Below are 9,819 nucleotides of genomic sequence, written 5' to 3'. Positions count from 1 at the left end.
GTTTCCACTGTTTCTCCATCTATTTCCCATGAAGTGATGGGGCCAGATGCCATGATCTTAGTTTTCTGAATGTTGAGCTTTAAGCCAACTTTTTCACCCTCCTCTTTCACTTTCATCAAGAGGCTTTTTAGTTCCTCTTCACTTTCTGCCATAAGGGTGGTGTCATCTGCTTATCTGAGGTTATTGATATTTCTCCAGGTCAGTATGGTTTAAAAGATAATATACCACAATAGGTTCAACAGAACAACACCATCTAGTTCAGTTCAGTCACGTCCAACTCTTTGCAACCCCATGGAATGCAGCATGCCAGGCCTCCCTGTCCATTACCAACTCCCGGAGTTTACTTAGACTCATGTCCAATGAGTCGGTGATGCCATCCAACCATCTCCTTGTCTGTCATCCCCTTCTCCCACCTTCAATCTTTCCTAGCATCAGGGTTTTTTCAAATGAGTCAGTTCTTCGCATCAGGTGGCCAAAATATTAGAGTTTCAGCTTCAACATCAGTCCTTCTAATGAACACGCAGGACTGATCTCCTTTAGAATGAACTGGTTGGATCTTCTCAAGAGTCTTCTCCAACACCACAGTTCAAAAGTATTGATTCTTCAGTGCTCAGCTTTCTTTATAGTCCAACTCTCACATCCATACATGACTACTGGAAATACCATAGCTTTGACTAGATGGACCTTTGTTGGCAAAGTAATGTCTCTGCTTTTTAATAAGCTCTCTAGGTTGTTCATAACTTTCCTTCCAAGGAGCAAGCGTCTTTTAATTTCCTGGCTGTAGTCACCATCTGTAGTAATTTTGGAGCCCCCAAAAATAAAGTCTGTCACCGTTTCCCCATCTATTTGCCATGAAGTGATGGGACTGGATGCCATGATCTTAGCTTTCTAAATGTTGAGTTTTAAGCCAACTTTGGTGTCATCTGCATATCTAGGGTTATTGATATTTCTCCTGGCAGTCTTGATTCCAGCTTATGCTTCATCCAGTCCAGCATTTCACATGATGTATGCTGCATATAAGTTAAATAAGCAGGGTGACAATATACAGCCTTGACGTACTCCTTTTTGGAACCAGTCTGTTGTTCCATGTCCAGTTCTAACTGTTGCTTCTTGACCTGTATACAGATTTCTCAGGAGGCAGGTCAGGTGGTCTGGTATTCCCATCTCTCTCAGAATTTTCCACAGTTTGTTGTGATCCACACAGTCAAAGGCTTTGGCATAGTCAATAGAGCAGATGTTTTTCTGGAACTTTCTCGCTTTTTTAATGATCCAACAGATGTTTGCAACTTGATCTCTGGTTCCTCTGCCTTTTCTAAATCCAGCTGGAACATCTGGAAGTTCACGGTTCATGTACTGTTGAAGCGTGGCTTGGATAATTTTCAGAACTACTTTGCTAGCATGTGAGATGAGTGCAATTGTGTAGTAGTTTGAACATTCTTTAGCATTGCCTTTATTTGGGATTGGAATGAAAACTGACCTTTCCAGTCCTGTGGCCACTGCTGAGTTTTCCAAATTTGCCGGCATACTGAGTGCAGCACTTCCCACAGCATCATCTTTTAGGATTTGAAATAACTCAATTGGAATTTCATCACCTCCACTAGCTTTGTTCATAGTGATGCTTCATAAGGCCCACTTGACTTCACATTCCAGGATGTCTGCCTATAGGTGAGTGATCACACCATTGTGATTACCTGGGTTGTGAAGATCTTTTTTGTATGGTTCTTCTGTGTATTCTTGCCACCTCTTCTTAATATCTTCTGCTTCTGTTAGGTCCATACCATTTTTGTCCTTTATTGTGGCCTCTTTGCATGAAAAGTTCCCTTGATATCTCTAATTTTGTTGAAGAGATCTCTAGTCTTTCCCATTCTGTTGTTTTCCTCTATTTCTTTGCACTGATCACTGAGGAAGGCTGTCTTATCTCTCCTTGCTATTCTTTGGAACTCTGCATTCAAATGGGTATATCTTTCCTTTTCTCCTTTGCCTTTCGCTTCTCTTTTCATAGCTGTTTGCAAGGCATCCTCAGATAACCATTTTGCCTTTTTCATTTCTTTTTCTTGGGGATATGGTCTTGATCACTGCCTCCTGTACAATGTCATGAATCTCCATCCATAGTTGATCAGCCACTTTATCTCAGATCTAGTCCCTCAAATCTATTTCTCACTTCCACTGTATAATCATAAGGTATTTGATTTAGGTCATACCTGAATGGTCTAGTGGTTTCCCCTACTTCCTTCAATTTAACTCTGAATTTGGCAATAAGGAGTTCATGATCTCAGCTACAGTTAACTCCTGGTCTTGTTTTTGCTGACTTATAGAGCTTCTCCATCTTTGGCTGCAAAGAATGTAATCAATCTGGTCCCATATTGATCATCTGGTGATGTCCATGTGTAGAGTCTTCTCTTGTGTTGTTGGAAGAGAGTGTGTGCTATGACCAGTGCGTTCTCTTGGCAAAACTCTGTTAGCCTTTGCCCTGCTTCATTCTGTATTCCAAGGCCAAATTTCCTATTACTCCTGGTATTTCTTGACTTCCTACTTTGGCATTCCAGTTCCCTATGATGAAAAGGACATATTTTTTTTGGTGTTAGTTCTAGAAGGTCTTGTAGGTCTTCATAGAACTGTTCAACTTCAGCTTCTTCAGCATTATTGGTTAGGGCATAGACTTGGATTATTGTGATATTGAATGGTTTGCCTTGGAAATGAACAGAGATCATTCTGTCATTTTTGAGACTGCATCCAAGTATTGCATTTCGGACTCTTCTGTTGACTATGATGGCTACTCCATTTCTTCTAAGGGATTCTTGCCCACAGTAGTAGATATAGTGGTCATCTGAGTTAAATTCACCTCTTCTAGTCCATTTTAGTTCGCTGATTCCTAAGATGTCGATGTTCACTGTCGCTGTCTCCTATTTGACCACTTCCAATTTGCCTTGATTCATGGACCTAACATTCCAGATTCCTATGCAATATTGCTCTTTACAGCATCGGACTTCCATTACCAGTCACATCCACAACTGGGTGTTGTTTTTGCTTTGGCTCCATCTCTTCCTTTTTTCTGGAGTCACTTCTCCACTGATCTCCAGTAGCATATTGGGCACCTACTGACATCAGGAAGCTTCCATAAGCCTCTTATCCTTCTCCATCAAAGGGCAGACAGACTGAAATACTAACCGATCTGATCACATGGACCATAGCCTTGTCTAACTCAATGAAACTATGAGCCATGCTGTGTCAGTCAGTTCAGTTCAGTCGCTCAGTCGTGTCCGACTTTGTGACCGCATGAATCTCAGCATGCCAGGCCTCCCTGTCTATCACCAACTCCTGGAGTTCACTCAGACTCACATCCTTCAAGTCAGTGATGCCATCCAGCCATCTCATCCTCTTTCGTCCCCTTCTCCTCCTGCCCCCAATCCCTTCCAGCATCAGAGTCTTTTCCAATGAGTCAACTCTTCACATGAGGTGGCCAAAGTACTGGAGTTTCAGCTTCAGAATCATTCCCTCCAAAGAAATCCCAGGGCTGATCTCCTTCAGAATGGACTGGTTGGATCTCCTTGCAGTCCAAGGGACTCTCAAGAGTCTTCTCCAACACCACAGTTCAAAAGCATCAATTCTTCGATGCTGTATAGGGCCACCCATGTCGGACAGGTCATAGTGGAGAGTTCAGACAAAATGTGGTCCACTGGAGAAGGGTTGACAGTTTACTTTTGTTTAAATCCTATTGCTTCCTGACAAGGAATACTTTTCTTTTTCAACTCCTTCTTGCTGTAGTGAATTCTCATTCAGAGGAAAATCCTGGTTACCTTTTATGCCTAAGTTTGTTCTTTAGGACCTGATGTTTCTTGAAGACCTTCTGTAGCCTGTTCTCCTTCCTTAGTGGCCATTTCAAGATTATTTAAGCCAGTTTTAGGAGAGAGTCCCCACTTCATTGGTAGTATGTCCAGAATCAGATTTAAGTGACCAGGAGCTCTAGCAGCCTCTGATATGACTGTCGAACATTCTGCTGCACTCTGTTTGATGGTCTGCATAGACTTGATGCACCAGGTGATTTATGTTGCTGCAGCTCATCTGAAGAAATAAAAAAGAAAGAAACTCTCTCCTCTTGTAAAGGAGAGAGTTCTGATTCCATCAGCGTCTTCAGAAAGAGACTCTTGGTGCTCCTAGGAGCAGTGCTGGCACTATCATTGCCTGTATCACGGATTCTTGAGTCTATTTCATCAGTGTTACTTCTTGTCATTTTCTTTAGGTGGCAGAAGTCCCTTCCTGATGACTGATCTATCTCCATGAGTAAGGATTCCTTTATTTTTCCATCCAAAATTTTCTTTGTAGATTGCAGATATACAATTCCATTGGCTACATGATGCCATATTCCTCACAGCCGTTCTCTTGAACCAAGGGGTCTGTTTTATGTGGATCAAATGTTATATTATTTGGTGTAACTAGCAACATACCACTGACTGTGCTCTTGCCACTGGTAGTATATCTGCAGTTAACTTTAAGAAATTTCTCACTAAGTGTTTCTTCCTCTTCAGAAGTGGAAGATACAACTCATGCAGGTCGAATACCAGTAAAAGCAGTTGAGGGAGTTCCTTCTTTTGAGTGGACTACATCAGGATTAGTAGTCTTATCAAATTCAGCCTCAGATGATGTTTGTGACAGAGGACTTATGGGGCTTAGAGATGGAGGGTGCTCAACACTGGAGACTTATTCAGAATTGAGAACATTATAAAACCTGTCCATTAACAACTGCTAGGGAGAATATTTAATTGAACAAGTTTGTTGAGCTTGTATCAAATTTCAGGGCTATACTATTCAAAGAATCCTTTGATTCAACAGTATATTCAATAGTCCCTTTGGGTTTCTGAAAAGGCATTCTTCTCTCATCTTTCTTGTCTAGAGTTTTTTTGGCCAGTGTCCCAGACAGGAATGCAAGTCCACCAGAATGTGTGGTGGGGTGGGAGCTGGAGTGTAGGAATTGGAGAGCAATCCCAGAGTGAGGACTACTTTTGAGTGCAGGGAGATGGCCTGAGGAGACAGGAGGGAGGAGAGTGTGGTGGGAAATGCTTTTGGAGGAAAGCCAGGCTGTCCCAGAGGCAGAGCGCTACTGCTGAGTCGCATGCAGCGTGTGGAGCCTTCACTGTTAGCCTCTCTGCGTACGCTCTACAGCATTTTAAACTAGATGCTCATGCATGATCCTGCTGACACCAGTTGGGGGTTGCATTCCATAGGCCTGATCACTGTTTGTCTGGAATCCCACAGGTGGGTTTACTTGGATTGACCGGGTGGATGGAATGTTGCCTTCCCATCACTCACATCGCCCTTCTGTGTTGTTTAGGGATGTGGGGCCATAGTTTGAAACATGGCATCAGTGGGTAAGGTTGTAGGATATCTGGTGTATTATGCCTCGGAAGAGTTTTCGGAGCATGTGAAACAAGTGCTGTATGTACAGTTTAATGTAGCGTGCCCCACACCTTGGATCCAGTTGTATGTGGGAGTTAGGTTAAAGCATTGGAATAGCCCCCTGGAAGGTGTGTGTGTGTAACTAGTGGAGGTGAAGGGGTGGCAGTTTTACCCCATTTAGATTGTTAATTACCGCTGGACCCAGCAGGTTCAGGGGAAATGCATGAAGAGGGTAATAGCCAGCTGGGGTTGTTAATGGCGTATCCAGCATTCTTTTAAATGGCCTCCCTGGTAGCTCAGCTGGTAAAGAATCTGCCTGCAATGCAGGAGATCCCAGTTTAATTCCTGGGTTGGGAAGATCTGGAGAAGGGATAGGCTACCCACTCCAGTATTCTTGGGCTTCCCTGGTGACTCAGCTAGTAAAGAATCCCCCTGCAATGTGGGAGACCTGGGTTCCATCCCTGGGTTGGGAAGATCCCCTGGAGAAGGGAAAGGCTACCCACTCCAGTATTCTGGCCTGGAGAATTCCATGGACTGTATAGTCCATTGGTTCACAAAGAATTGGACAAGACTCTTTTAAATGTTCCGCTTGAAATACGATTCTCGAATATCAATAGTAATAAAAGGCCTTCCATAGATCATTTCAAATGGGCTAAGACTCAGACCACTCCTGGGGTCTACATGGACCTTTAGTAGTGCAATAAGAAGAAAGTTGGTCCAAGGTTCATGAGTTTCTTGACAGAGCTTTGCTGTGGTTTTCTTTAAAGTGTGGTTCATTTTCTCTACCTTCCCTGAAGACTGGGGCAGCCAAGAGATGTTTACTTTACGGTGTATCCCTAGGGGCATAGTAAGTCCCTGTGAGATTTGGGCTATAAAAGAGGGCCTGTTACTGTTCTGGAGGGACTTTGGAAGTCCAAATCAAGGGACTATTTCTTTTAAAAGGGACTTATAGATTTCCATAGCCTTTTCAGATCAGGCAGAAAAGGCTTCAACCCATCTAGTGAAAAGTATCAGAAGATATTTATATCCTGATTGTGGGGGCATTTAAGTGAAATCTACCAGTCTCCGCCCACCTCCACCCCAGATATGTCACTTGGCATTGGATTGGCCTGAGTAATGATGGGGATATTGAGTGGGTCTGTGGGTTATTCTGGTCACATAAATCACAGGCAAGCATTACTTGTTTTTCTGTTCTTTTAAGCCCCTTCCCTGAGAAAGCCTTTTGTGTCAAGTCCCATAGTGCACCCCTCCCATAATGGGTGGCATCATGTAAACTCTTAGTTTCCATTGTAGGGACTCAGGAATTAGAACCTTACCCTCCTTTTTATACCAGACTGTGCTTCCCTTCTCATAGCCCTGTTTCTCAGCATTTTCTTGTTCTTTTGGAGAATACTGGGGAAGGCTACAGAGTTCAGGGTGATCAATCACTAGGGCCATAACTTGTTCAAGCTCTTGCAGATGAGCTGCCTTTTTTGCAATTTGATAAACTTTGCTGTCTCCTTGGCTCACAAGAGATCCATTCCTCTGATGGCCCCTACAGTGGCTACCCGGGTTGGGAGCTGCACCCCATCTAAATGAGCCAGAATCACATCTTTATGTTTTATAGGAGAATTTCTAGTGGTTAACATTCCTCTTTCTTTCCAAATGGTAGTATGAGCATGTAGCATGTGGAACCCATAGTTAGAGTCAATAGAAGCATTTAATTTCTTATCCTTCCCTAACTGCAAAGCTCCCATTAGTGAATTAGTTCCACATCTGTGCTGATGTCTGGGTTGGTGGGGCCTTTGCTTCTGTGACTTGATCTAGACTAGCAATGGCATGCCCCACCTTTCAGGTTCCCATTTCTATAAAACTGCTCCCATAAGTAAACCATTTGACCTCATGGCTGTCAAGAGATTCATCTAGAAGATCAGATCTGCTGGAGTAAGTTTGTTCTATGGTGTTTATACAATGATGCAGTAAGTCTCCACTCTCAACTACTGGAAGCAGAGTTGCTTGGTTCAGGGTTTGGCACACTTATAATGTTGAGGGTCTCTGTTAGGAGGGCCTGATATCTTGTTAACCTTCCTCCAGTCAACCAATGATGATCTTTGACTTCCAGCACTGACTGTACCTGATAAAGGCTTAACACATCTTCGTGTTGACCCAGGGTAAGCTTGGAAGCCTCATTAACCAGCAAGACTATGGCTGCTATTGCCAGCAGGCAGTTTGGTCATTCCAAGGCCACTCTGTCCAGTTGTTTTGAAAAATAAGCCACTGGTCTCTGATGTGGTCCCAGATTTTGGGTCAGGACTCATAGTACTATCCCCGATCTCTTGTGAATGTATAGGGTAAAGGGCTTGTCCAAATTTGGAAGTCTCAGTGCTAATGGTCTGCTTAACACAGTCTTTAGAGTCACTGGTGGTTGCTCTTTCAACGAAGGGATTCCCTTTCTTCTTCCTTTAGAGCCTCAGAGAAGGCTTTGGCTTTAAGGCCATAATTTGGAATCCAGATGTGACAGAACCCAGTCATCCTGAGAAAGCCTTAGAGTTGCCTCTTTTTGGTTGGAGATCATAATCACCAGTTGCTCTTTTCTGACCTGTGGCCCCAGGGGTCAAAACAGATCCTAAATATTGAACCCATTGCTGTGATATTTGAGCCTTGGTTGATGAGATATATCCGTTTTTGACCAGAAAATTTAAGACCTTAACAGTATTTTGATCTGAGTCTTGTTCGGTCTCACTACTTATCAATCAATCATCAACATATTGTAGCAGAGTTCCCTTTTTAAGGATCACATCCCTTGCTAATGCATTTCCAAAAATAATGGGAACACCCTGTGGAAGCACTGTCCATGTATATTGGGTAGCCTCCAGGGTGTCAGGGTCCCTCCATACAAAGACAAAAAGATACTGGGAGTATGGATGGAGGGGAATACAGAAAAATGCATCTTTGAGGTACCAAACAGAGAAATACTGAGCGCTCCGCAGCATGCAGTGACAAGGTGTGTGGGTTTGGCATCCGTGGGTGAACAGGGATGACTGCCTCCTTCATTGCTCTAAGTCTTGCACAAACTGACGATGCTGTCCATTAGGCTTCTGACTGGGGAGGATCAGGGTGTTGCAAGGGGATTGGCAGGGCCTAATGAGTCTGCATTTTAGAAACTTGGTGACCGGTGGCTGGAGTCCCCTCAGGGCTTCTTACTTTCAAGGATATTCTCTCTGGATGTTCCCTCCCAGGCCTTACTCTTATTTCTGTACAGGGGAACATGTTTTGCCCTGCTTGGCACTGAAGTATCTTAAACTGCTGTTATCTACTTGCTCTCTAATTTCTTGGGGGATGTCTTGGAAAATATTTTGATGACCAGCAGGTGGGTCATTGGGGGCTACCAATAGATGCATTCTCTGTTTGAATTCTCTGCCTGTTTGGACTTCACCCTTTAGGGGACTGGAATGCAAAAGTAGGAAGTCAAGAAACACCTGGAGTAACAGGCAAATTTGGCCTTGGAATACAGAATGAAGCAGGGCAAGGACTAATAGTTTTGCCAAGAAAATGCACTGATCATAACAAACACCCTCTTCCAACAACACAAGAGAAGACTCTACACATGGACATCACCAGATGGTCAACACCGAAACCAGACTGATTACATTCTTTGCAGCCAAAGATGGAGAAGCTCTATACAGTCAGCAAAAACAAGACCAGGAGCCGACTGTGGCTCAGATCATGAACTCCTTATTGCCAAATTCAGACTTAAATTGAAGAAAGTAGGGAAAACCACTAGACCATACACGTATGACCTAAATCAAATCCCTTATGATTATACAGTGGAAGTGAGAAATAGATTTAAGGGCCTAGATCTGATAGATAGAGTGCCTAATGAACTATGGAATGAGGTTCGTGACATTGTACAGGAGACAGGGATCCAGACCATCCCCGTGGAAAAGAAATGCAAAAAAGCAAAATGGCTGTCTGGGGAGGCCTTACAAATAGCTGTGAAAAGAAGAGAAGTCAAAAGCAAAGGAGAAAAGGAAAGATATAAGCATCTGAATGCAGAGTTCCAAAGAATAGCAAGAAGAGATAAGAAAGCCTTCTTCAGTGATCAACGCAAAGAAATAGAGGAAAACAATAGAATGGGAAAGGCTAGAGATCTCTTCAAGAAAATTAGAGATACCAAGGGAAAATTTCATGCAAAGATGGGCTCAATAAAGGACAGAAATGGTATGGACCTAACAGAAGCAGAGGATATTAAGAAGAGATGGCAAGAATACACAGAAGAACTGTACAAAAAAAGATCTTCACGACCCAGATAATCACGATGGTGTGATCACTGACCTAGAGCCACACATCCTGGAATGTGAAGTCAAGTGGGCCTTAGAACTCATCACTAGGAACAAAGCTAGTGGAGGTGATGGAATTCCAGTTGAGCTATTCCAAATCCTGAAA

General features: G+C 43.2%; 1 pseudogene; it reads right to left on the bottom strand.

The window, feature by feature from the left end:
• Positions 1-3,666: 3,666 nt before the first annotated feature.
• On the bottom strand, positions 3,667-5,004 carry LOC105002913 (annotated as a pseudogene).
• Positions 5,005-9,819: the final 4,815 nt, after the last annotated feature.

Source organism: Bison bison, unplaced genomic scaffold (assembly GCF_000754665.1).
Source record: "Bison bison bison isolate TAMUID 2011002044 unplaced genomic scaffold, Bison_UMD1.0 scf7180017864460, whole genome shotgun sequence".
NCBI classification, from domain to species: Eukaryota; Metazoa; Chordata; class Mammalia; order Artiodactyla; family Bovidae; genus Bison; species Bison bison.
The sequence above is the reverse complement of the archived record's forward strand: the minus strand, read 5'-3'. Positions and strand labels throughout refer to the sequence as shown.